Source organism: Mustelus asterias, chromosome 4 (assembly GCF_964213995.1).
Source record: "Mustelus asterias chromosome 4, sMusAst1.hap1.1, whole genome shotgun sequence".
NCBI classification, from domain to species: domain Eukaryota; kingdom Metazoa; phylum Chordata; class Chondrichthyes; order Carcharhiniformes; family Triakidae; genus Mustelus; species Mustelus asterias.
Window position 1 is genome coordinate 47,718,420 of NC_135804.1, and position 27,423 is coordinate 47,745,842.

General features: G+C 40.7%; 1 protein-coding gene across 6 annotated transcripts in view; it reads right to left on the reverse strand.

The window, feature by feature from the left end:
* The window catches only part of cfdp1 (craniofacial development protein 1), a 189,150-nt gene that overhangs the window by 102,114 nt on the left and 59,613 nt on the right, over window positions 1-27,423 (reverse strand). The gene's annotated exons all lie outside the window — the stretch shown is intronic.

Here is a 27,423-nt window from a genome sequence, read left to right on the forward strand (position 1 = left end):
GGAGCAGAAACTCGCCAGCGTTGCTACGTCTAGGCACCAAGAGATGTTGATTCGAAGGTAGACCCCACCTCCCTATCCATACCCGGGGCGCTGCACAGTCCATTTGGTGGATTGAGAAGCCCTCAAGTTCTAGGGCACAGTCCGGTGAAACAGAGCACACAGTAATCTCTCAGTTCCCTTTGAAAAGCAAGTCTGGTTTTAAGTTCATCTAGCTTGAGAAGGGCATGACGGATGTGGAGTCAGAGATGGGTGTGTGAATGCTCTGGAGAATGTCAATATATTGAAAGAGGAAGTGTTGGGTTTCCTAAATTGCATTAAGGTAGACAGATCCCCAGGGCCGAATGGGATCTATTGCAGGTTACTGCAGGAGGCAAGGAAGAAACAGCTGGGGCCTTAACAGATATCTTTCCATCCAGAGGATCAACGACCGACGTTCCAGAGGACTGGAAAATATTCAATGTTGTTCCCTTGTTTAAGAAAGGAAGAGATAATCCAGGAAATTATAGGCTGGTGAGCCTGATGTCTGGGGTGCGGAAACTTTAGGAGAAGATACAGGACGCACATTTGGAAGAAAATGGACTAATGACAGGCAGTGTGGTTTTATATAGGGAAGGTCATATCTCACCAACTTGAATGAGTTTTTTGAAGAGGTGACAAAGTTAACTGATGAGGGAAGGGCTGTACATGTAATTTATATGGACTTTAGCAAGGCGTTTGACAAGGTCCCACATGGCAGACTGGTACAAAAGCTAAAATCACATGAGATTTGGGATGGATACAGTACTGGCTTGGTCATAGAAGAGAGAGAATAGCGGTGGAAGGGTGTTTTTCAGAATGGAGATCTGTAGTTAGTGGTGTTCCGCAGGGATCAGTGCTGGGACTTCTGTTGTTTGTAGTATATATAAATGATCTGGAGGAAAATGTGGGTGGTATGATTAGTAAGTTTGCAGATGACACAAAGATTGATGGCATTGCTGATAGTGCCAGGGATTGTCAGAGGATATAAAAGGATATAGATAGACTGGAGACTTGGGCACAGAAATGGCAAATTGAGTTTAATCTGGACAAATGCTAGGTGATGCATTTTGGAAGACCAAATTTAAATGTGAATTACATTGTAAATGGCAGAACCCTTAGGAATGTTGACATACAGAGGGATCTGGGTGTGCAGGTCCACAGTTCCCAAAGTGATAACACAGGTGGCCAAAGTGATTAAGAAGGCACATGGCATGCTTGCTTTCGTCAGCCGGGGCATTGAGTACAAGAGATGGCAAATCATGTTGCAGCTATAGACAATCTTGCTTAAGCCACATTTGGAGTATTGCGTGCAGTTCTGATTGCCACACTACCAGAAGGGCATCGAAGCTTTGGAGTGCAAACGTTCACCAGGATGTTGCCTGGTCTCGAGGGTGTTGGCTATGAAGAGAGGTTGAATAAACTAGGTTTGTTTTCATTGAAAAGACAGAGGCTGAGGGTTTTCCTGAGAGAGGTCTACAAAATTATGAGAGGCATATACAAGGTGGATAGTCAGAGGCTTTTTCCCAGGGTGGAAGTGTCAATTACAAGGGGGCACAGGTTCAAGGTGAGGGGGGGGAAGTTTCAAGGGTGGTGTGCGGGGAAGATTTTAACGCAGAAAGTGGTGGTGCCTGGGACCTGCTGCCAGAGGAGGTGATAGAAGCAGGCACATTAGCAACATTTAAGAGACATCTAGATGGGTACATGAATAGGGAGGGAATAGAGGGATCTGGACCAGGTAAGGCTAGACGGTTCTTTTTAGTTTAGTTAGGGCATCATGATCAGCACAAGCTTGGAGGACTGAAGGGCTTGTTCCTGTGCTGTACTTTTCTTTGTTCTTTGTTACACAGGCTTACGTACTTGGTCGAGGCTCCAGAACACCTCTGGAGAGAGAGAGAGAGAGAGAGAGAGACCTATTACTCCAAGCAGGGCCCAAACATCAGCCGAGAGCACGAGGGGGTGACACCTCTTGCTTCTTTCAGAACTCAACAGCAACTGCCTGCTTGTCCCTGGAAGTTTAGCTCCTCCCCTTAATACATGAACAACTGTCAATCAAATAACCAAAACCCCACTCTGAAACCACAGGGAGAAATTCAACTAAACAAAAATGCATCAACTCAGATTAAAACAAACACATCCCGAGCTAAAATCAATCAATCATTAGCTGCATTCTCAGCATGTGAGCTGCCTGTTTTGCAGACAAATCAGCACTGTGTAAAACAGCTGAATTTTAAACATACCTCTCACAAAAAACATGATATAAATACATTTCTTAAAGAAACAGTACAATTCCAGTATTCCCATAATATCGGTGATTAATCCAAAATATATCACCCAATTTGGAAGATGTCTTGCGCTGCATCCTACTGCGCTGATAAGCTTCTACAGTATTTGTTTGTTTAACATTTCCCAGAAGCTTTGACCAAATTCTGACAGGTAGTGCCAATTTGTTATCCAATGAAAAACAATAGTTTTGGTCAGTTTGCAAAAAGATCTTCCACAGGAAGATGGACTGAAGAAGCAAAGGCTGTTCCCCTGGAAGGAGAGACTCGCTGAGCCAAATGGCCTACTTCTGCTCCTCTGTCTTATGGTCCACGTCTTATGGAGGGGAGATTCTGAAGAGACTTGATAGAGGTGTTCAAAATCATGGGCAGAGTAGATGGAGAGAAATTGTTCCCATAGGTGAAATGATCTGGAGACACCAATTTAAGATAATTGGCAAAATGATGACATGAGAAAAAAAGCAAATGGTTAGGTTTTGGAATGCATGGCCTGAGAGTATGATGCAAGCAGATTCAATTGAAGCCTTCAAAAGAGAATTGGACAACTATTCGGAAAGAAAAGAAACATGCAGGTCTAAGGGAAGAGACAGGTTAATAGCACCAGGTGAGTTGCTCTTTCAGACAATTGGAAACTCACCGATATAAAAGAATTCTCACGTTCACTTGGCCAAAAACAGATGTATTATCAATAAAAAATTATTTCATTTGCATAAAAAGCACAAAAGTAACTGATGCTACAAACAAGAAAGAAACCGAAGGTAGCCACACAGTAGTGTAACAGACAAGTGTTTCGATCCCAATGTTATAACTGGATGGGAATATTCCAGAATGGAACACTGGCTCAAAATACCACAACGAATACTATTTTGTTATAAAAGTGGAGAAACGGAGTCATTAAGAAAAAAATGTTTATTAAACATGAAAAAAATAATCGATGATACAATATGCCTTTATTCACCCTTAAAATCTGTGTATAATTGTTAAATTAAGATTAACACAGATTACAAAGTACATCTTTAACTACAACGGTCTCATGAACACAAAGTCGCTTTAAGCACACAGGTCAAATATACATACTCTGCTCTGAACCCAAGTTGATGTCTGTGGATTTATCCTCAGAATCCCCTCAGATGACTGACACACAAGAATTTCCAAACTCCCCTCCCAAGAACACACTTTAAAATCCTTTCATCGTATTGCTTTCCATTAGGAGTTTGCACTCCACGTTCCAGGACATGTTTTCCAGATGACTCTTAAACAAAGCTTCCACTTCACTTTTAACAGTGAATCCAGTCCAAGGTCTACATCACCCCCCCTTAGAATGTCTTTGTCTTGACTGCTGTACAAACTGTTCATAATTGCTTTAATTCTGAACTCCCAGACTATTAAAATGGCATCAAACTTTTGATTTACCTCTGAAGTCTGTTACACCACTTTAAATCTGGTTACTACAATTGTCTCTAACTTTGTGTACTCTTCCTTGAATTCTTCTGAACATTATCTTGGCCTCTGTTCTCTTAAAACATTCTTTCTGTCCTAATTCCTTCGTTATCTGGGCTGTAACTGGTTCCTTGGAAGTTAGCAGTCTTTGCAGCTCTCTTGTCCTGACTAGCGTCTCCTGGCAGTGTTGAGAAATGTTCACTCCTTGGTGACCTGTCTCCAACTGTCAACAAATTCAGCTAGAACTCGCTCTCTGCTAAGCAACCACTGCTAGTTTCTTTACTTTTCATGCTGTAGCCCTCACTAAGCACAGAAACACAATTGGAACTGACCCCACCCATACAAACACCTTTTCTAGCATGAATTTAACTATAGGTTTTACCCTTTCTTCCACAGAAACATTAGATTAAACCCACTGAAAACTACATCTTATTTCTAATGTTTACCAATAGAAATATAAATCCCTTAAAACTACCTTTGTTTTCCTGACACAAGACAGACAAATAGTTCCAGCCTCCTAAGGAAGTCTTGACGGGAGAGTGTTCTTCATAACTTTGCCCATACACCAAAGAATACAATTTATTGGTGATATGCTGAGCATAATGATCAAATATTACATGTCACAGGAATGAAATATTTTGAAGTATAATCACATATTTCTGAGGAAACGCTAAATACAACATAGCCTGAAAAAACTAAAAATATCTACAGAATCACCAATACAAATAATGGTGACATACACCAATTTAGTTTCAACTTAATCACAAGGTTTGCAAACTGACCCCACACTCACATCCACACTTTTTGCTTAATGCTCATTTTTCATTTCCCTAATTGATGTATTATGATTTTGATAAGATATTTTAATTAACATTTGGAAGACCTCACCATTTTCAGAAAAGTCATGACTTTTAAAAAATAATGCTTTTCACATGTTTTATACCTAACTGACTACAACCAGAGGGAAGCATTTTAAACAAAAATATAGGTTAAAAAGATCAGCGCTGTCAAAATAGTTTGGCAAACTTGCAGTATGAACCAACTTAACTACAAATTAGTAATAGTCAAACACCGCAGCAATATTAACAGGGAGAGCAGAAATTTCTCATCTCTGATAGATAGGTCGTAGAAGTTGGAACTGTTCTCTTTGGAGAAGTTTGAGAGATTTGGCACAGGTATTCAAAATCATGAGGCCAGAATAGATAGGGAAACACTGTTCACATTGGTGGAAGGATTGAGAACCCGGGGGAACAAATTAAAATTATTTAGCAAAAGAAGTAAAGACGACAGGAGGAAAAACTGCTTAATGCAACAAGTAGTTAGTATTATAACCGCAAAATACTGCGGATGCAGGATTCTGAAACAAAAAAAAACAGAAAAATGGTGGAAAATCTCAGCAGGTCTGACAGCATCTGTGGAGAGATAGTAGAGCCAACGTTTCGAGTCTAGATGACCCTTCGTCAGAGCTGACGAAGAAGGTTAGCATTGCCCGAGAGTGTGGTGGAGGCAGGTTCAATCGAAGCATTCAAGAGGAAATTGGATTATCTAAAAGGCATAATATGTGCATGGCTATGGAAAGGTGGTGAGGGAAGCGGCACTAGGCGAATTATTCCTTTAAGGAAGCAACACAGAAATGACAGTTCAAATGACCTCCTTTTATGCTACAACTGTTTGATCATTCTACAAAGTGTAGCCTGTGTGAAACTTGCTTCGTTACTTCACATAACAGAAATCACCAACAATAAATGACCTTTTTAGTCTTGTGCCATTATAATTAAGGTGGTGGCATCCTCTAATAATGCAACCTCTGAAATACAAGAGTCTTGTCACACAAAGAGCACACATTGGGAGAATAAATGAGTTTCAAGTTTCCTGAAGAAACTCGCTGACACCATAATTTGTAACTTGTTTTGATGACTCAAAGAAACAGAAAGTTCCTTTGATAACCTCCAACGTTAGCTCAGATAATAGACCAAATTGAATTTGTCTGCACTGTCATTATGATGTGCATGGAAGAATTTAAAAAGTCCGCAGAAACATATGTCTGTAGAATTGACCCATTTGCCAACAATGGGTTGAATTTTATCTTGTTGAATTTCAAAAATTGTAATTTTGAATTTATCATGATCAACACATTTTCTACAGCACATATCAGGCACCAACTAAAAGGCAAAATACTGCTGGAATCTGAAATACAGAAAATGCTGGGAAAACTCCGCAGGTCTAACAGCATCTGTGCAGGGAGAATAGAGTCAACGTTTCAAGTCTGGATGGCTCTGACAAAGGGTCAGCCAGACCCAAAACGTTGGCTCTATTCTCTCTCCACAGATGCTGTCAGACCGGCTGAGGTTTTCCAGCATTTTGTTTTTGTTTCAGGCAGTAACTTGTTGCAACAACCCAGTTGTTTTCACATACCATTGCTCACAACAGAGAACTAACTGCACGCTGCATACGTACCAGTTGTGCCTGTCCTGCCCCAATAAGACTCCACATGGCCCCTACTTCTGGTGGTGCAGCCTTGATAGCTCATGGATCTTAACCCCATTTGCACATTTATTTCTTCTTTGCTGGAATGTCCTGATTCTTTTGCATAGTTGGCCAAAATATCCTAAATCAAGATACCAGACTCAGATAGCATCAGTTTGAGATGTACACAAAGTAATAGAATTAAGTTTTACATGTGGCCCTAGAGGATCCATGGTCTGCACCAATGCAACTGCTGGCAACAGCATACCGTCAGCTAAGAGGAAGTACACTTGTGTTGAGAACTGACCATTTTCCTTTTCATCGGGATTACCTCAGCTACAAGCTGCTTTGATACTACATAAATTTGGTTTGCTTTACAGAAGGTTTATTTGGAAGACAGAATTTCTAGTGCAGTGGAAAATAATGGAAATTTCAAATGAGTACATTTCAAACTAACTATTCAAATCATGACAGGGGTTCAGACTAATTTCTGCCAAACTAACAAATCATACCCCCTATACCATGTGGCTTCCTATACAGCTAAAATTAATGATACACCTAGAGAATTCCCAGTTATAGAATAATAATATTCAAAAATGAAAACTGAGCTATAGCTTCGAAGTTGCAAACATTTTGGCCACCTTCCATTTACAAATCATCAGGGGTTCATTCAACAAGCTTTCCAATGATAATCAAGCTTTCACATAGCTAACGGAATTGGGTTTAACAAAAAGATTGAGGGAAATAGATCCCATTTTTGCTACCAAAAGCAAGATAACATTTTAACCTGAATGGGTCCGTATCAATGCAAATTATCAAAATGTATAATTTATCACAAGTTGCCACCCATCTTTGAAATATTTTCTTGCTAGGTGCTGTTACTTTAACAGCTTGGTGTCCTTTGGAGATCTTGTCCAAGAAAAATCAGCTGTAAATAGGCTGATGTCATGTCCAAAATGCTTATCTCGGCGATGAAGGATGTCAAAGAAATGACAGAAATTCATCGACTGCCAAAGGAATCACTCAAGTGTCAGAGTAGTATGTGTGCAGTATGAGTTCTAGTTTCAATTCACCAGTTTCGACAGGCTGAAGCTGGTCAACACATTTCACCAGCTTGAGAAAATTACAGCAGGAGAAATAAATTCTAAGCTGTGCATTCCCCGAGTGGAAAAAAAAATCGCATGTGCATGCACGCACGTGCACACGCATACACACATTTTATTTAATTACAGGCATTCTTTTAGAACGATTGATATATGCATACAAAATTACTATTGTGACAGAATATGATGTCATCGTCAAGAAGAAAATCCCTTCCCCCACACAGCAGCCCCTGAAACACAGGATCAGCTAGAGAACTGGATATAATGCTGTGCTAGTGGCTAAGTATTCAGTTAAAACTTGATAATTTACCCTTTTGCTGTTATTCCCTCACCGCCTTCTTCCCATCACCAAATGTGCACCGATTCGTCTAAACTACAATGTTGAAAATAATTAATGCCTGCTCAGTGTGCACGGTAAAGGGAATCAGGCAGCTCTTACATTCTCATTGTCTGCTTCAACTGTAGTTCATTCAGGTAGCAAATAATTAGTCACAAGGCACTCGGTAGTAAAAGATTCTATAAGGGGAAACAGTCGAAGACAGAGGAATTGCCATGATTTACAGATAGTGAGCGTGGCATTTCCAGATGAAATCTGATGCTGTCAACTGCTGTGTTGATTTGCCAAAGCTGAAGTACAAATTCAGCTCGGGGCTTGAATAAATTTAAAATTCTATTAAATTAAATTGATACAATGGCATTTCTCCAGGTTGTCCATTACTAGCCACACAAAGTGCTTTTGGTCTTAGTGGAGATGAAAAGGCAACTTGAAGCTATCACAAATGATAGTGTGTGATGACGACAAAGCCTACCTGTGTTTCAGTCAACTCTCCTGCATGGCTATTCCTGCCATCATTCAATGTTACATCTGTTGGAGAAACATGGCGGAATCTTATTTTGTTGGACTTCAAGGCGAGGGTAATCAGTGCTGAAGAATTAGAGCATTCCTCACTGTTTGCATCTAATCAAGCATTCCCAGGTCAAGTGTAAAACTGGTCACATGCAGAGAAAATTCCTTCCCAAAGTTCTAATGTTTTCACCCCCCCCCCCAATGCAATAAATGCCCCATGGCATATAAATTATAATCTTTTCATTTGCCACAGCAGTTACATTTCGAACCACAGACTAGAGTTACTAAGAAATACAAGTAAAAGCACGAGTAGTCATATGGTTCCTCAAGCTTGCTCTGTAATTTAATAATAGCTGACTCTGGAACTCAGTTCCACTTTCCCACCCAATTCCCATATCCTTCGATCTCCTTCCAAGTCAAAAATCTATTGATCACAGCAGCAAGTGAAGAGGGCACTTTGCAGAGCACATACCTCCACCATGCTGTGCTGACACAGCAATACAATTATGCAGCTCTTTCTTGAGGCTTTTCTTACCCTGGTTGATGGTCTGTACCTTCAAATCTGAAAAATAAATCTTTTTATTAAAAGCTTCCACCTCACTGTGGACGCTTCACGTCAATCCAGATCCAACATCCTGCAATGAAAACTTTGCTCATATTTTGACAGCTCTGACAAATTCCACAACATTCTAAAGTGATCAATAACTTTCCAAATAAAACCATCCATAAGATTCTCCATCTCTCAATGTTAACTTATCCTTTAAAGAATCCGGACCTGGATCCCACAAGTAACTGCTTGCTGACCTGAAAAATTATTCAACTTTTTTCTACTTTCTTCTCTGTTTCTAACTAATCTTCTGTTTTCCCCAACTCCACAAGCCTTTATCTTGTGCAACAACTTCGTGTGGCGCCTTGCAAAAAAACCAAATAAACTACATCTACTTTTTCTATTTATATACGTTTCTAGTTATTTACATAAAAATTCCAATAGGTTTTTCATACACAATTTCCTTTCTATAAAACCCTGTTGACTCATATAATTAAACAAGATGCCCAGTTACTACAGGCTTATTAAATTATTCCAGCAATTTCCCAACAACTGATGACATGCTAACAACTGGCCAGTAGTTCCCCATTTGATCTTTCCTTCCTTTTGTAAACAGCAATGTTACATTTGTTATCTTCCAATCCACTGGGATGATTCCAGAAACCAGGGTTTTTGGAAGATGACAACCAGTATATCCACTATCTCTCCAGCTACTTCTTTTCAAAGCCTAGAATGCAGGCTGTCATGACCAGGGGATTTGTCAGCTTTCAATCCCATTTTCTCCAAAAATTAATTAGTATTTATATAATATAAATTTTAAAAAGTAAAGCTCCTTACTGGCATTTGACCCTTTTCCAGTATTCAGATACATCTTTGTGTCTTCTCTTGTCATGTCTGCCATTTCCTTTCTCCGCCACTATTATTTCTTCTGTCTCAACCTCTAACTTTTTCTTTCTTTTTCTATGCCTATAGAAACTCTTAATTTGTTTTTATATTTCTGATTGGTTTACTATTTTCTCCATCTTTATTATTTCTTTGGTCAACCTTTGCTGGTATCTAAAAACTTTCACATCCTCATGCTGACTACTCTTCTTGGCAATGTTATAAGCTTCCTTTAATCCAAAACTATCCTTAGCCTTTTTAGTTCGCCACTGATGGATTTATTTTCCCACGGAGCTTTTACTTTCCAATGAAATGTGGATTCATTAAGCATTACAAAACATTTCTTTAAATGTTTGTCATTGCTCACTACCATAAAAACCTTTAGATATACCTCAACCAATTTGTGTCCCCAACACTTGTATAATTGGTTTTACTTCGGGGCAGCACTGTGCCACAGTGGTTAGCACTGCTGCCTCACAGCGTCAGGGGCCCGGGTTCGATTCCCGGCTTGGGTCACAGTCTGTGTGGGGATTTTTACAGTAACTTCAAAGCCTACGTGTGATACTAATAAAATGAGTACTCTAGTTTTAGACTTGGGTATGTCACTCTCAAGCTCAATGCGAAATGTATCATATTAAGAGGATCCCTTACTATATTATTAATTAACCCCATCACATTATACAAGATCGGAAATGCCTCTTCCCTTGTTCTAAGTGTCATGAATACATTCAATGAACTCATCCTCCAAACCATTTTCGATTTGATTTGTCCAGTCTATATTAAGATTAAAGGCTCCCACAATTATTGCATTGTCTTTGTTCCTTGTGCCTTGTGACTAATTATTTGGTATTGTTACTGTTGCAGCCTATAAACTAGGTATTCACTTGACAAGGGAGCAGCACTCTGAAAGCTTGTGATTTCAAATAAACCTGTTGGACTATAAACTCGTGTCATGTGACTTCTCACCTTGTCCACCCCAGTCCAACACTGGCATCTCCACATCACTGTCAACATCGACATCTTAAAAAACAAAATATGGCACAAAAGGATAAGAAACTATCGCTCAAATAATGAAAAATATGGTCAAAGTTTTAAGCAGTGTATTAAAGGAAGGCAAGGTAGAAAGCCGGAGAGATTTAGGGAGGGAATTCCAGAGTTTAGGGCCTTGGCAATTGAAGGATGGAAACCAATGGTGGAGTAATTATAATCTGGGGTATTAAAGATACCAGAATTAGAGGAGAGCAGATATTATGGGATGTTGTGGGGCTAGAGGACATCAGAGAAATAGGGAAGGTGAGGACATGGAGAGGTTTGAAAATAAGGATGAGAATTTTAAAATTAAAATGCTGCCTGACCAGGAACCAATGTAGGTCAGCAGCACAAGGATGATAGGGGAATGGGATTCGCTGCGAGTTACACCATGAGTAGCAGAGTTTTGGATGACTTCAAGTTTACAGAAGGTATAATATGGGAGACCAGCCAGGAGTACATTGGAATAGTCAAGACTAAAAGGTAACAAAGGCACAATTGACAGTTTCAACTGAAACAGGGGCCAAGTTACAGAGGTGGAGAGAGATGATCATGCTGATGGCACAAATATGAGGTTGGAAGCTCATCTGTGTCAAATGTGACACCAAGGCTGTGAACAGACTGTCTTATTCTCAGACAACTGCCAGGGATGGAGTCGTAGCTAGGAAACAGAGTTGGATGCATTGACTGCAAACAATGACTACAGCCTTCCCAATATTTAATTGGAGGAAATTTCTGTTCATCCAGTTCTGGATGTCAGATAAGCAATTTGATAATTTAGCAACAGTGGATGAGTTAAGAGAGATGGTAGGGAGGTAGAGCTGGGTGTTGTCAGCATACATGTGAAAACTATCACTGTGCTTATGGATGATGTTGCCAAAGGGCAGCATGTAGATGATAAACAAGAGAGAGAGACAACAGAGGTAATAGTGCAGGAGCAGGAAAAGAAGCTATTGCATGTGATTATCTGACTCTGATTAGATAGTTATCCAAGGAACCAAGTGGAACCAGCTATATCCAGCAGGGCAGCAGTGGAGAGGCATTGGAGCGGATAGCGAGGTCAACTATATCAAAGGCTGCAGATAGGTTGATAAGGATGAGGAGGGAGAGCTTACCTCTATCTATATAAACCTTTATCTCTGTGTGCCATTAGTTTATCTTATGAATGCTTTGTGTATTAAGATAAAACACAACAATGTTAAAACTTTCTACCATTTTCCTTGATTTGACCTTATTCACTGATGCACTATCACCATTTTTCTACCCCTCCATGTCACACTCTGCTCATCTTCACCCAAAACACAACAATACTGAGGCCTTGACATTTCTCTTCAGATTTATAAATTTCTCCAGACTTGAACTCTGACCCCCCTCACATTTTAGTTTAAAGCTGCACCTAAAGTTTCAGTACACAACTCCAGTGGAGTACATCCCAATTTTGTGCTTTCAATGAGCAATTCTGTGCGAAGGTTAATTGCAGTCTACGTTAGGAATGGTCAAATTATTTCACTTCAAGGCCTCACTGACAGTACAATGTGGATACGTTTATCCCATCAATCTAGCTGGATACAAGCCCAGGTACTGAAGGCCCACAATCCAAACCACTGAATCTGCATTCCAACTTTAAAAAATAACAAAAAGGCATTTATATAATGTCACACCTTGGCAGCACTGGTCAATCAGACAAGCAAATAGTATTTTGACCATTGACAATTTGACTAAACCATATTTTCAGTTCACCTCAAGTTTCACTTTACTGGTATAGGATGAGATTTTATTTAAATTGCAGAATCTCTCATTTCAGCAAGGCAAATAATACACAAATAGTGGCACAGTAAAATAGTCTGCTATACACCCGATAGACTATGTCAAATGCTGGAGTCAGCGAGATGGATTCAATTTAAAAAAACAGAACGGAAGACTACTGTGCACAAATAAGCCACATTTCCCTTTTTTTCAGTGCATAGTATGCCTGCCAAAAGCATTTAAAGACAGCATCCGTCCTTCCTTTCCAGATGGAACAAAATCACATCCACTTCATGCTTATTCAGACAGGAACGCTCCCCAAAGGTTTTAATCGAAAATTCATCAAAATAGATAAATGTAAAACACATTTGCTTTCAAGAGATCAACTCTATTTCCTGTTAATAAAGGATTATTAAATTATAAGTGCCATTAAGTTGAAGGAATTGTGTACTTTCCTCCCTGTTTGAAGTCACAGTTAACTTATCAAACATCAATCTTTCTGCTGACACATTAAATATTACGTAAAGACACAAATTAATAAAACACAAGGTTGTTCTACTTTTCCAAAATATATGGTGCTTGACAGGTAATTTATTTGATCAGTCCACAATTTCTATTCTACGCTATCCTGGAGGAAGAATTTTTATGTTGATAAATAGGAATTACAATAAATAAAGATTCATTTGATGATTCAGGGCCAGTTCTTTTAATTGCAGATCTCAGTTTTCAAAACGTAGCTTTCTGCAGCAGTCACATAGACATCGTCTCTGATGTATTGCCTAAAACAGTCTCAGTAAATACCAAACCTCCTGATTAGTCACTGGCCTGCATGGCTTTGACTGATTTGGAGTTCAACAAGACATCAAATTTCTTCAAAGCTGGGCCTAACTCAATGACAATATTACCTGACAGTTATTAAGTAGCCAAATGTCAATTTCTCAATCTAGTGTTTGCACTCTCTTAGGAAGCTACAATCTCAGTTCTGCATCTCATACGTCGCATACTGTCATTCTCCCAAAAAGCGAGATGTCGTGCTCAGAGGCTTTAAAAAATGCGGAGTGTAAAGTATTTATTTAATATTGGACCACAAGATTGAAAGTATCACACAAGTCACCAGACCCTAGATTCTGCAGTCCCATCATATTGGAAAACTGCAAATGTAACACTTCTATGCAAGAAAGGAGCGAGTCAGAATGCAGGAAACTATAGGCCAGCCAGTTTAATAGCAGTCATTTGGAAAATGCTAGATTGCGTTATTAAGGAGGTGCTGGTAATAGGATATTTAGAAAAGTATAACGCAATCCGGCTAAGTCAACATTCTCCTGTGAGAGGAACATCATGTTTGACAAATTTATTAGCGTTCTTTGGGCATGCAACAAGCAGGGTGGATAATAGGGTGAGAACGGATTTGTGTATTTGGTTTTCCAAAAGACATTCGTTAAGATGCCAGATCAAAGGTTACTACACAAGCTAAGAATTCATGGCCATTAGGGTGACAATATTAGCATGGATAGACTATTGTGTAGCGAACAGGAAACAGAGGGGCAGGATAAATGGATCATTTTTAGTTTGGCAAACTATAACACGTGGTGTGCCACTGGGATCAGTGCTGGGGCCTCAACAATTTACTATCTAGTGGTTTGGACATACCAAATTTAAGTATTTGCTAAAAAAAGTCAGAACTTTTCGTCTTGCACTCATCAGGACACACAGCAGGAATACCAGTATAAAGGGAAAATGACAATTTATACCGTATGAGTAAAAAATACTGATTGATTGGCAAGTGAACTCTGATTGGTAGAGGCATCGCCATGGAGAATGCACCAGGTGACTGACAGTTAACTACTAAGCATTGTTTGAAATTTAAACAAGGCAGCTTGACCCCGAATGGTCAAGGCATTACCCTAAAGAATGGGTCAGCGAATAGCTCACTTATTTTGTTTCGCTGAAACTAGCACAATATTTGTACATGTTCTGTCTGCAAAGAAGAGCTCTGTGTATTAATTTACGTAGCCTCCAGTACACACATAAGTGCCGCACTGCAAACCTGACTGAAAATCTTAATTGGCAATCAGTGTAATTTTTAGCACACTGGAGGATTATTTAGTAAATGTTGTCCCAATCACAAAATCACTTCTAATGTTGGACACTTGGTTGACTGGGCACTTTTCAGGGCCAAAAGTGACAGCCTTTGGCCCATGCATGTGTATGAATGATATAGTGTGAAGTGATCTGCTCAGAGTAGCCATTATCCCACAGGATGCCTTTGATGTGCCCTATTTCAGCACTGAAGCGAGCCGTTTCATATATTTTTTCCCTTTATTTTTGGATTGTTGGCGAGGCCAGTATTTGTTGCCCATCCTTGAACCGAGTGGCTTGCTGGGTCATTTCAGATGCCAGTTAAAAGTCAGCCACATTGCTGTGGGTCTGGAGTCACATGTAGACCAGGTAAGGATGGCAGATTTCCTTCCCTAAAACTGACAGTAGTGAACCAGATGGGTCTTTGTTTTACAACAATCAATGATAGTTTCATGGTCAACATTACTGAGACTAGCTTTATATCCCAAATTAATAACTTGAATTTAAATTCCACCAGCTGCTGTGGTGAGATTTGAATCCATGTCCCCAGAGCATTACACTGGGCCTCTGGATTAATAATCCAGTGATATTACCACTGTACCACCATCTCCCCAAATATTTGAAACAACCAAAGGCAGGATTACTTACCTTTATGTACTAGGCATCTGACTTTGGCCCCCTCTTGTGGGCAGGCATTATGTATGTTGCTTTACATAAAAATGGGACAATACCAGTTGACTGGGACAATAATTGGGGTAGAGTTTCCGTCTCTGAAGGACTTTCACAAATTATTTCAATACCTGTTTCCAGGACCATATATTCCAAATATTTATATCTTTTTGCACGAGTGCAGAGTGCAAATGCCATCACCATCATCGAGACTCACTTTGGGGTGACACAGTGGTTAGCACTGCTGCCTCACAACGCCAGGGACTTGGGTTCAACTCCTGGCTTGGGTCACTATCTGTGTGGAGTTTGCATGTTCTCCCCATGTCAGCGTGGGTTTCCTCCGGGTGCTCCGGTTCTTTCAGACTGTGGGAGGAAAAGCTTGGCCGTGCTAAACTCTCCCTCAGTGTACCCGGACAGGTGCCAGAATGGCGACTGGGGATTTTCACAGTAACTTCATTACAGTGTTAATGTAAGCCTACTTGTGACACTAATAAATAAACTTAAACTTTCGTTTGTTACATCCATCCTCAGTGATATATATTTTATCCCGACAAGACATTTACATAAGCACATACATTTTTAATTTCAGAACAATGAAAATGTGGGTTTGCTCATTTTTGTTTAGTAAAGAATTTCTCGAACAATAAAAATACATTTTCCATCAATTGCATATAGAGAAGTCAAAAATTTTCTCAAGCTTACTGCAGGGCAAATCTCCACTTGTCTTTTTATGACTTTGATAATGCTGTTTATAGGGGGAACAATTTAAAACAGGACACATCAGTTCTAAAATCCATAAAAATAGAACCTTTTCATCTGATAATTGAAGGAAAAGTACAGCAGGTGCAGGAAATCCATGGTAATAGTCACAACGGGATTGTAGGCACAATGCCTATAGAATATGTTTCCATCTCAAACACCAAGAGCGCAAGACAGCAACCTTTGCTTGGAACCCTCTTTCTCTGAGCATTGTTCATCTTTCATATAATTTGGGGACAGGCCTGTCAGTCTCCGGGAATAGATCACCGAGACACAGATCCTTCTAGAGTTTCAAACTCTGAAAACATAACTTGCATTTATATAGCACTTTTAGTGTAGGAAAATGTCTCAAGGTACTTCACAAGGGTGATTATCAAACAAAATTTGATACAAAGAGATATTAGGACAGATGATCAAACGTTTGCTCAGAAAGGTATGTTTTTAAGAAATGTTTTAAAGGAACAGAAAGTAGAAGAGCAATGGAGAGGTTTAGAAAAGTGATTCCAGAGTTTAGGGCCTTGACAACTGAAGGTACATCTGCCAGCGCTGGAGTAACAGGATGGAAGTTCACACAATGCGCTATATTTTTTGATTCTTCCAGAAAACAGCCTGTCTGGGGCTGGGTGAATGGTGTTTTGAATCAGGCAGGCTGAATGGGAAAAGGTGTTCTCTTGTCCTTCTGAAACAAACAGCACTGTGGACGACAACAAAAGGGAAACCTGATTAGATCTGGAGGGAGAGAGGAAAACTCAATCGGAACAAGGCGGAGGTAGGATCTCAGAAAATGCTGGAAAATCTCAGCAGGTCTGACAGCATCTGTGGGGAGAGAAGAGAGTCAACGTTGAGTCCAGGTGACCCTTTGTCAGAGATTTTCCAGCATTTTCTGTTATTGTTTCAGATTCCAGCATCTGCAGTATTTTGCTTTAATATTATAGGTATGATCTCACCTGGAGTACTGCATACAAACCTATGGTAAATAGTGAAATGTTATGCACAGTAACTAGCGAATTAGCACTGTAAACCAGCGTCTAAGAATATGCATTGCTGAAAGTTTAAGTTTATTTATTAGTGTCACAAGTAGGCTTACTGCAATGAAGTTACTGTGAAAAAAAAGGAAAATCAAAATAAGAAGGACTGAGGAAAAAATTCCCAGGGAAGAGGTAATTCAAGATTCTTAAGAGAATAGGTAAATTGTCAATGGGTGCAATATTCCCCAAAAAATTCGAAGTGTCATAAAAGTCTGAAGATGGGAGTGTCCCATACCGCTTTGTGTTCCATACTGGCTTTTTGGGCAAGTTCAGCATTGCAATCTTCCCACACTCCTTGTCAGTTTTTCTGACAGCTGGGAGATTTACACCATTTTGGGGGGTGGGGGGGTGCAGAAAAAGTCTAAGTACATTGGGGAAGCCAACTGCAGAGCGCTCTGGTGACATTGCGCAGGGCTCCAATTCCCCCCTCATCCCAATAGACATCAGACCTTCCACCCCCATTATCGGCAACGTTCTCTCCCACACCAACTAGGACCCTCTTGATCAGTCCCCTGGCAATCCCCTATGCACCCCTCCCCCCCACCCTGCAAAGCACATAAGCCCCCCTTCATTGTGCCTATCCACTCCTCCCCCTGGTCATAGCCCCAACCTCATTTAGGCCCCACCACACCCATGGTGCCTAAGTGGGCACTGCCAAATGCGCATGGCCCAGCAATGCCCTCAACCACCCGGGGACTTCAAATGACCTCCAATCGCCCGAACATGGCCATGACACCTAGTCTCTGTTGGCAGAAGGGGAAAATTCCAGGCCAGAAGATGCAGGTATGCTCTTTTAACTTTCGCTGATCGACTTTGCATCCTTTCTGGGCAAGAAGCCTATCTTGCTGGCAAAACAGGGGCAGCAGATTAGCAATCAACCCAAATCAAATTTGTATCCTCTCCCGTGACCTTCCCGGCTCGCCACGCTGATTGACTGGTGCGGTGAGCGAGTAAGATGGTGCCCAGTACGTTCAACATTGTATCTCTGAAACTTAAGTCATTGTTGCATTTTGTAAAGAGCAAAGATGAATCAGCAGTTTATACCAACATATTTCCCAAAGGGAGTTGTGACGGTGTGGACCAAATTATCCTGAGGCAAAGGTGATGGACAAGTGCAGGAAAAGTTAAAGAATAGGTATTAGAGGAATTATTTTTGGGGCTGACCGGCTGGGCTGCTTACTCACTTCTAGTCCCATACTTGCCAATGTTCCTCTCTGTTCTTTCTCTAAACTCACACAAGTTCTAACAGAGTTATACTTGAAACTCTGATGGACAAGTGCTGCAAATAAAACAATCTCATCAGATCAGAATTCATGGATGGATAGAATAACCAGACATCATAAAAAGCCAACTTCTTTTATTTGACATTTTCATATTTCAAATGACTTTCACTCAATGCTAAATAATTCACCTGTTTTCAGAGTTACAAACCATCATATCGTCTTTAATAAACATTTTGAGGATAACATCTGGTTACTGTGCTGTAGTGAAAGAGAGACTCTAATTCAAAGGGGGAATTACTTAGAAATAAAAATACCAGGGAATATATTCCCCTGAAAGACTGGCTTACAACCATGACACTTGAGAACTGTGAACTCAAAAGACAAGTTCCACCACAGTGTCACTTTCTGAACGCAGAGCCTCAGCCGTCCATGAAAATTCCACTAGTTCTGCCTTCTGAAGTGCCACGTGTGAGGCACAGATTGTTATATCTCAGTGATCCATCGCCTTTTCAAAACATTCAGACCAACAAGGGAGCAGCACAAGAAGTGAATTTTTCAACTCTAAAACTTAACTGAAATCAGATTTGCAGCCCTCTCCCCTGCAGAGCTGGGGAGGGTGTTTCTCAAATGTCGCCACATCCACAGGCAAGGACCCATTTAAATGACCCTATCTCTGGGATTTCAGGCACAGTCAATGGGATGGCAAATGGGCAGAATGCCTGCTTGGGACCAGCCAGCTCAGCATCAACTGGGTAAGAATCTGGTACCTTCTTGGTCTGCAGAGGTTTGGCTATTCATTGGTTCAACATGACGACTGGCATTTTACTTTAATTGTGAAGTTCTCCAAACCTCAACAGCAAGTCTCTGACTACAAAGACAGAACAATTTTGCATCAGCCATTAGAGGGATCATTGTTGAATAATCTAAGAAACGTAATCATTTTTTATCAACTGCTCTCAACATTATTAGAAAATTCCCTCAGGACTGAAAATTAAGTCAGTCGATTAGGCAGGTATTCTTTCATTTGATTACTCAAACTATAGACTGCTGAATTTGTCACTGAGTCGCTATTTCAATATTCTTTCAAGCATGATTAGAAGTTACTGAAGCCCAATTAATCAACAGTAGTGAAATAAATATTATGAAGCATAAACTAATATTTTCAAGACCAAACATTGCGCGCTTGGGTGTCAAGCCTTGGTTCAGTGGTAGCACTCTTGGAGACCCGCCTCACTTGGGAGGCTTTAGTGCAAAATCCAGACTGACAATGCGGTGCTGCATTGAGTGAGAGTAGCATTGTTGGAAGTACCATCTTCTCAGGTGGAAACACTATATCACATACACTACTTGAAAAAAAAGAAGGCAATTGTTCTTGAGCCTTGACCAATATTCACTGCTTAAATGCCATTAAATTATCTGGTTATTTCATTGCTAATTTTGGGGCCTTCTCATGTGCAAAATTATTTCTTCACATTACAACAGCCACAGTGCTCCAGAAGTGCTTTTTTGAGATGCCCCAAAGTCCCTCTTTAACATTAGTTTCATGAATTTTCAAATTGAATATTTAGATTTTAGAATCAGGACAGGGGCTTTGACCAGGACGACAGGGGTCATGGGCGTTCCTTGCTTCGGCAATTGCAAAGCACTTATGGCACAAGTGCCTGTGTTGACAGCCCTGAAAACATAATTACAACTGAAGAAATTATCTTACTTCAGCTGCCCAAGACTCAGAAGTGCTTTGGTGCAAATAGAGACATAATTAGTGTCATGAAATGACCAGACCAAATAATACCTGTGGAGATGGAAACTTGGACTGACAAGCAATTCAAACACTATACTTACCTTAGTTTCAATTACAGACTGAGAAGCTTAATGCAAAAGCAACAGAAGTCAAAGAGCTAATGTTTTATGTAATAAGAAGCAACGTGCATGCCTACCAGCATCTAATGGATGCCCGAATTATGGAGGACACTTGCAACAATGCAATCTATATTAATATACCTGGAAATAAAACATCTTCAAGTTCAGAACCACTATATTTTAGACGGCTTCAGGTCATCATCTGTCTCTCCATTAGTTTTAACTAATTTATGAGAAATAGATTCTAGGAATAAAAAAGCTGAGAGTCATATTTAAAAAGAAATTAGATCACGTTGTTTAATATTTAGTAAACTGCCTTCAGCTGCTGGAGCTGAATTTCTCCATTGTACAAAATAAGTGAACTGTTGTGTGTTTAATTTGCGTAAAAACACTGCTGTTACATGACTTGCTTCCTAGAATGGTTGGAATGGCATGGCACAGTCAATCAAAACAATCCGAATGCACTTTAAAAAGGCACAAAGTTCAGACGGCTTTATAATCATGAATGAGATCACAGACCTCCAGAAATTTAAATGACATATAAAGACAGTACCGGACCAAGCCAGAGTCTCAGGCTAGCCACACTGACCCCCGCCGACTATGGCAAGGTCTGCAAGACATAACAAGCTACAAGATGAAGGCATGTAAAATCGTCGGCTCCAATGCACTCCTCCCTGATAAGCTCAATGCATTCTTCACTCGTTTTGAGCAAGAGTTTGCCCTTCACCCTGGAAGAACCTGTATCTGGGGTCACCATTGCAGAGGTCAGAGCAGCTTTCTCAAAGGTCAACCCATGGAAAGCGACTGGCCCGGACGAGCACTCAGATCCTGCGCAGATCAGCTGGCGGGGGCATTCACATACATCTTCAACCTCTCTTTACAACAATCTGAGGTCCCTATCTGCTTCAAGAAGATGACTATCATCCCGGTATCGAAGGAAAACCAAGCAGCGTGCCCTAATGACTATCGGCCGGTGGCTCTGACATCCATCATTATGAAGTGCTTCGAAAGGCTAGTCATGGCACGAATTAATTCGAGCCTCCCAGACTACCTGGATCCACTACAGTTTGCCTACAGCCACAACAGGTCCACAGCAGATGCCATCTCCCTGGCCCTGCACTCAACCCTGGAACACTTAGATAACAAGGACACCTATGTCAGACTCCTATTTATTGATTAAGCTCAGCCTTCAACACCATTATTCCCACGAAACCCATATCCAAACTCTGTGGCCTGGGCCTCAGCACTTCCCTCTGCGACTGGATCCTGAACTTCCTAACTCACAGACCACAATCAGTAAGGATAGACAACAACACCTCCTCCACGATCATCCTCAACACCGGTGCCTGACAAGGCTGGGTTCTCAGCCCCCTACTATACTTCTTATACACCTGTGACTGTGTGGCCAAATTCCCTTCCAATTCAATTTTCAAGTTTGTTGACGACACCACCGTAGTGGGTCGGATCTCAAACAATGACGAGGTAGGGTACAGGAATGAGATAGGGAATCTGGTGAACTGCTGCGGCAACAATAATCTCTCCCTCAATTTCAACAAAATGAAGGAAATTGTCATCGACTTCAGCAAGCGTAACGAAGAACATGCCCTTGTCTACATCAATGGGGACAAAGTAGAAAGGGTCGAGAGCTTCAAGTTTTTAGGTGTCCAGATCACCAACAATCTGTCCTGGTCCCCCCCATGCCAACACTATAGTTAAGAAAATCCACCAATGCCTCTACTTTCTCAGAAGACTAAGGAAATTTGGCATGTCAGCTACAACTTTCACCAACTTTTACAGATGCACCATAGAAAGCATTCTTTCTGGCTGTACCACAGCTTGGTATGGCTCCTGCTCTGCCCAAGACTGCAAGGAACTACAAAAGGTCGTGAATGTAGCCCCATCCATCACACAAACCAGCCTCTCATTCACTGACTCTGTCTACACTTCCAGCTGCCTCGGCAAAGCAGCCAGCATAATTAAGGACCCCACGCACCCCGGACATTCTCTCTTCCACCTTCTTCCTTCGGGAAAAAGATCCAAAAGTCTGAGGCCACGTATCAATCGACTCAAGAACAGCTTCTTCCCTGCTGCTATCAGACTTTTGAATGGACTTATCTTGCATTAAGTTGATCCTTCTCTGCACCCTAGTTATGACTGTAACACTACATTCTGCACTCTCTCCTTTCCTTCTCTATGAATGGTATGTATAGCACGCAAGAAACAATACTCTTCACTGTATGTTAATACATGTGACAATAATAAATCAAATCAAATATTGGTTTGTGTGGGATACGTTTGTTTTACAATGCTTTGAACATCCATCTTCTATTTTCTGACTTTATTATATTAAATGCCACCGTATCATGTTCACAGAACTAACATTTATTAAAGAAGTTCACATTTTAAAGGGAACATATCATTACAAGTGGTAGATTCACACTGATGTCTAGGTTGCATTTCCCACCCCAATATTCCATCAGATGGAGTAGCCATAAGAACGGAAGAAATTGTACACATGGTCCGTTGAGCCTACTCTGCTACTCTATACTGTCAAGTTCAAGCTTTACTGTCTCTAACACAGGGGTACCAGTAATTGAGATTACCGATCAGCCTTCCAAGTTTAGATTTCTCCAGCCTTTCCTTAAGCAAGGAAGACGTAGCTATGGTGTTACATCATATTTTTTGAGCACTGAACAAGATGTCAGGCAGTGAAAAAAAAAACAAAGTTCAACCAAAATTGAAGGGTCAAGTAGAATGGGCCTATGTTCTCTGGCGTTTAGAAGAACGAGAGGCGATCTCATTGAAACACAAAATTCACGGGGGGCTCAACAGGGTCGATGCTGAGAGACTGGTTCTCCTAAAATCCAGCACTGGCTGTCAGGATAAGAGTTCAACCATTGAGGAGGAGAAAATCCTTTGCCTAGTCAGATGTGAATGTTTGGAATTCACTCTCCCAGAGAACTATGTATGGTTGGTTCATGAATATATTCACGACAGAGATTTATAGATTTTTGAACTCTTAAGAGTTATGGGGATAAGGCAAACAAGTGGAGTGGATATAAAATTCAGCAACGATCTCATTAAACAGTGACTTCGAAGGGCCAATCTTTGCTCATTTTTTTAAAAGCCCATTCATGGGACATGAGTGTAACTAATTGGTTGCCCATCTTCAATTGCCCTTGAGAAGGTGGAAAACCACCTATTGGCAACAAAGTGGCTTGCTAGACAATTTCAGAGGGCATTTAAGAGTTAACCACATTGCTGTGACTCTGAATTCATAAGTAGGTTAGATCAGGTAAGCACAGCAGATTTCCGTCTCTAAAGGGATACTGGTGAAACAGGTGGATTTTTATGACAATCTAGGCGTCACAAATAGAAACCTTCTACCCTTACCTGGATTGGTCTAAATATGAATGAACAGCAATGTGGTTGATTCTTAAATGCCCTCTGAAATGGCTTCGCAAGCCACTCATTTGTATTAAATCACAATAGAAAGTCAAAAAGAATTGAAAGGAAAGACAGATTGATCGACATCAACCTGGGCAATGGAAACAATGACAGCACAACCAGCCCTGTCGATCCTGAAAAGTGCTCTTTACTAACATCTGGGGGCCTGTCCCAAAACTGGGAGACTAGTTAAGCAACAGCTTGACATAGTCATACTCACAGACAAAGTCCCAGTCATATTCATCATTCCTGCCCCACCAGCACAATAAAGGGTAAAGCAGCCCACTTAATTGGCACCACATTCACCACTTTAAACATTTGCTCCCTTCAGCACAAATGCAGAGTAGCAGCAATGTGCCCTATACACAAGTTGCACTGCAGCAATTCCTTTGACACATCTTCCAAAGCTTTGATCGCTATCGAGAAGGACATGAGCAATGGATGCTTGGGAACACCATATCTGCGAGTTCCTCTCCAAGATACAGATAATCCTGACTTGGAACAATACCTCCGTTCTTTCACTACGTCTGAAACAAAATCCTGGAATTCCCTCCCTAATAGCACCATGGGGTCGACCTGCACCAGATGGACTGCAGCTATTCAAGAGGATGGCTTATCACCACCTTCTCAATGGCAAGTAAGGATGGACAACAAATACTGGCCAAATCAGCAATGACCACATCCCATGAATAAATACATTGTAAAAGCATTGCTGGGACCAGTTTTGTGCCAGATTTATTTAACTAACTGAATTTAAGTTCTCCAGCTACCATGCTGTGATCTGAATGCTTGTCCCTAGATTATTAGTCCAGGCCCCTAGGTTACTAATTTAGTAACATAACCACTATACTACTGTTCCTCTCTATTTATGTGCATATGTTCAAAATGATGCTACCCAGCAGCAGTAACGCAAGGGGATTTGTTTTTGCTCTGAAACAGAAGGTTGGTTAGGGCAAGTTTAGGGCCAGTTATAGATGGCAGAGGGAAGTTATGTGTGGAACCGGAGGAGATAGGTGAAGCATTGAACCAATATTTCTCTTCGGTGTTCACGCAAGGGGACATGAATATAGCTGAGGAGGACACTGGGTTGCAAGGGAGTAGAATAGACAGTATTACAGTTGATAAGGAGGATGTGCAGGATATTCTGGAGGGTCTGAAAATAGATAAATCCCCTGGTCCGGATGGGATTTATCCAAGGATTCTCTGGGAGGCAAGAGAAGTGATTGCAGAGCCTCTGGCTCTGATCTTCAGGTCGTCGTTGGCCTCTGGTATAGTACCAGAAGATTGGAGGTTAGCGAATGTTGTCCCATTGTTTAAGAAGGGGAACAGAGACTTCCCCGGGAATTATAGACCGGTGAGTCTCACTTCTGTTGTCGGCAAGATGTTGGAAAAAATTATAAGGGATAGGATTTATAGTTATTTGGAGAGTAATGAATTGATAGGTGATAGTCAGCATGGTTTTGTGGCAGGTAGGTCGTGCCTTACTAACCTTATTGAGTTTTTTGAGAAAGTGACCAAGGAGGTGGATGGGGGCAAGGCAGTGGACGTGGTATATATGGATTTTAGTAAGGCGTTTGATAAGGTTCACCATGGTAGGCTTCTGCAGAAAATGCAGATGTATGGGATTGGGGGTGATCTAGGAAATTGGATCAGGAATTGGCTAGCGGATAGGAAACAGAGGGTGGTGGTTGATAGTAAATATTCATCATGGAGTGCGGTTACAAGTGGTGTACCTCAGGGATCTGTTTTGGGGCCACTGCTGTTTGTAATATTTATTAATGATCTGGATGAGGGTATAGTTGGGTGGATTAGCAAATTTGCTGATGACACCAAAGTCGGTGGTGTGGTAGACAGTGAGGAAGGGTGTCGTAGTTTGCAGGAAGACTTAGACAGGTTGCAAAGTTGGGCCGAGAGGTGGCGGATGGAGTTTAATGCGGAGAAGTGTGAGGTAATTCACTTTGGTAGGAATAACAGATGTGTTGAGTATAGGGCTAACGGGAGGACTTTGAATAGTGTGGAGGAGCAGAGGGATCTAGGTGTATGTGTGCATAGATCCCTGAAAGTTGGGAATCAAGTAGATAAGGTTGTTAAGAAGGCATATGGTGTCTTGGCGTTTATTGGTAGGGGGATTGAATTTAGGAGTCGTAGCGTTATGTTGCAACTGTACACAACTCTGGTGCGGCCGCACTTGGAGTACTGTGTGCAGTTCTGGTCCCCACATTACAGGAAGGATGTGGAGGCTTTGGAGAGGGTGCAGAGGAGGTTTACCAGGATGTTGCCTGGTATGGAGGGGAGATCCTATGAGGAGAGGCTGAGGGATTTGGGATTGTTTTCGCTGGAAAGGCGGCGGCTAAGAGGGGATCTTATTGAAACATATAAGATGATTAGAGGTTTAGATAGGGTGGATAGTGATAGCCTTTTTCCTCTGATGGAGAAATCCAGCACGAGGGGGCATGGCTTTAAATTGAGGGGGGGTAGTTATAGAACCGATGTCAGGGGTAGGTTCTTTACCCAGAGGGTGGTGAGGGATTGGAATGCCCTGCCAGCATCAGTAGTAAATGCACCTAGTTTGGGGGCGTTTAAGAGATCCGTAGATAGGTTCATGGACGAAAAGAAATTGGTTTAAGTTGGAGGGTCACAGTTTTTTTTTTTTTTTTTAACTGGTCGGTGCAACATCGTGGGCCGAAGGGCCTGTTCTGCGCTGTAATGTTCTATGTTCTATGTTCTATGTTCAGTGGAACTGGTGTTCAATACAAACTTGATATTTTTAGGGGCCTCCAGATTCTAGTCTGGCTGTACTAACTCATAATTAGGACTCCAATTTTCCGCCGGAGGAAACTTTCTGAAGGTTAAAGTACAGCACCATGACAGTACCTGGCAAAACTGTTCCTCTATAAAGAGGAACAACATTTTCTTTGCAACAAGATGACAGTCATTAGTTCCCCAAGGCCTTGCCAGATTCAAATTATCCAAATGTATCTTTGGAAATCTGTGGCTGCAAAAACATCCCTGAGAAATGGCAGAACTTATAAATGTATATTGCTTGCATGTTTAGCACATACATGCCTGCAGAAAAAAGGCTGAAAATGTAAGAGTGAAAATATGTAGGAAAAAAACTGAGCACATTAATTCATTTTCTTGGCTGCTTCTTAAGTAAATGACAAGCAAATCCTAAAATGAATGTACCTTAAAGCACTGTTCAGCTCGTCTTAAATATACTTTGTCATTCTTCCGTCTTACTGCAATTAAATGGTTCATGAATTCACATTAAAATCACTAAATACATGCAAATCAATGTGAAGATTTCAGAACAAAGTTCTCTTGACAATGTAAAAATAAGATCAAAAATACTAAGAACACTTTTCTTATTGGTGAAAATGGTTAAACAACAAAAAGAACTTGGTATTCAAATCATTAAAAGGATTTAAAATTATTAAAATGTATGCAATGTAAATTGATCCAGATTTTTATTGACCTGGGAATAATGATGCGCCTTTTTAATTCTTTGTTATAATAGAAGTGAGACCAATCACCTATAGAGCTAGAAACTAATTAGTGTTTTTATCCAGCTGGGGACTTGTGAATTACCGAGATTATAAATTAATTTTCTTACACACCATTTGGATTAAATCAAGCACTGATCTAGCACCGAGAGTCTGTCAAAAAAGATTTGTCAGACATAGCCGCTTCAGATGCTTACAAGCTCTGCTTACAGTAGACTTTAATTTTGCAGTGAATTTAATATGGATTTAACTTAATTTTTCATGTGAACCATCTACTTCAAAAGCTGCCAGGATCAGTTTTCTGCCCCAAAACTGATTTCAAAGCAACGAATTCAAAACGATGCTGTGCCAGCGTGGAAATAGGAAAAAGTGGTTGAATTCTAAGTAACTTGAAACCACGTAGAGTTTTGAGACTTTGGACACAATTGGAGTACAGATACTATCTGAACATTGCCTTCAGGCGAACCAACTTAGAAATCTTGAATTCTGGACCATAAC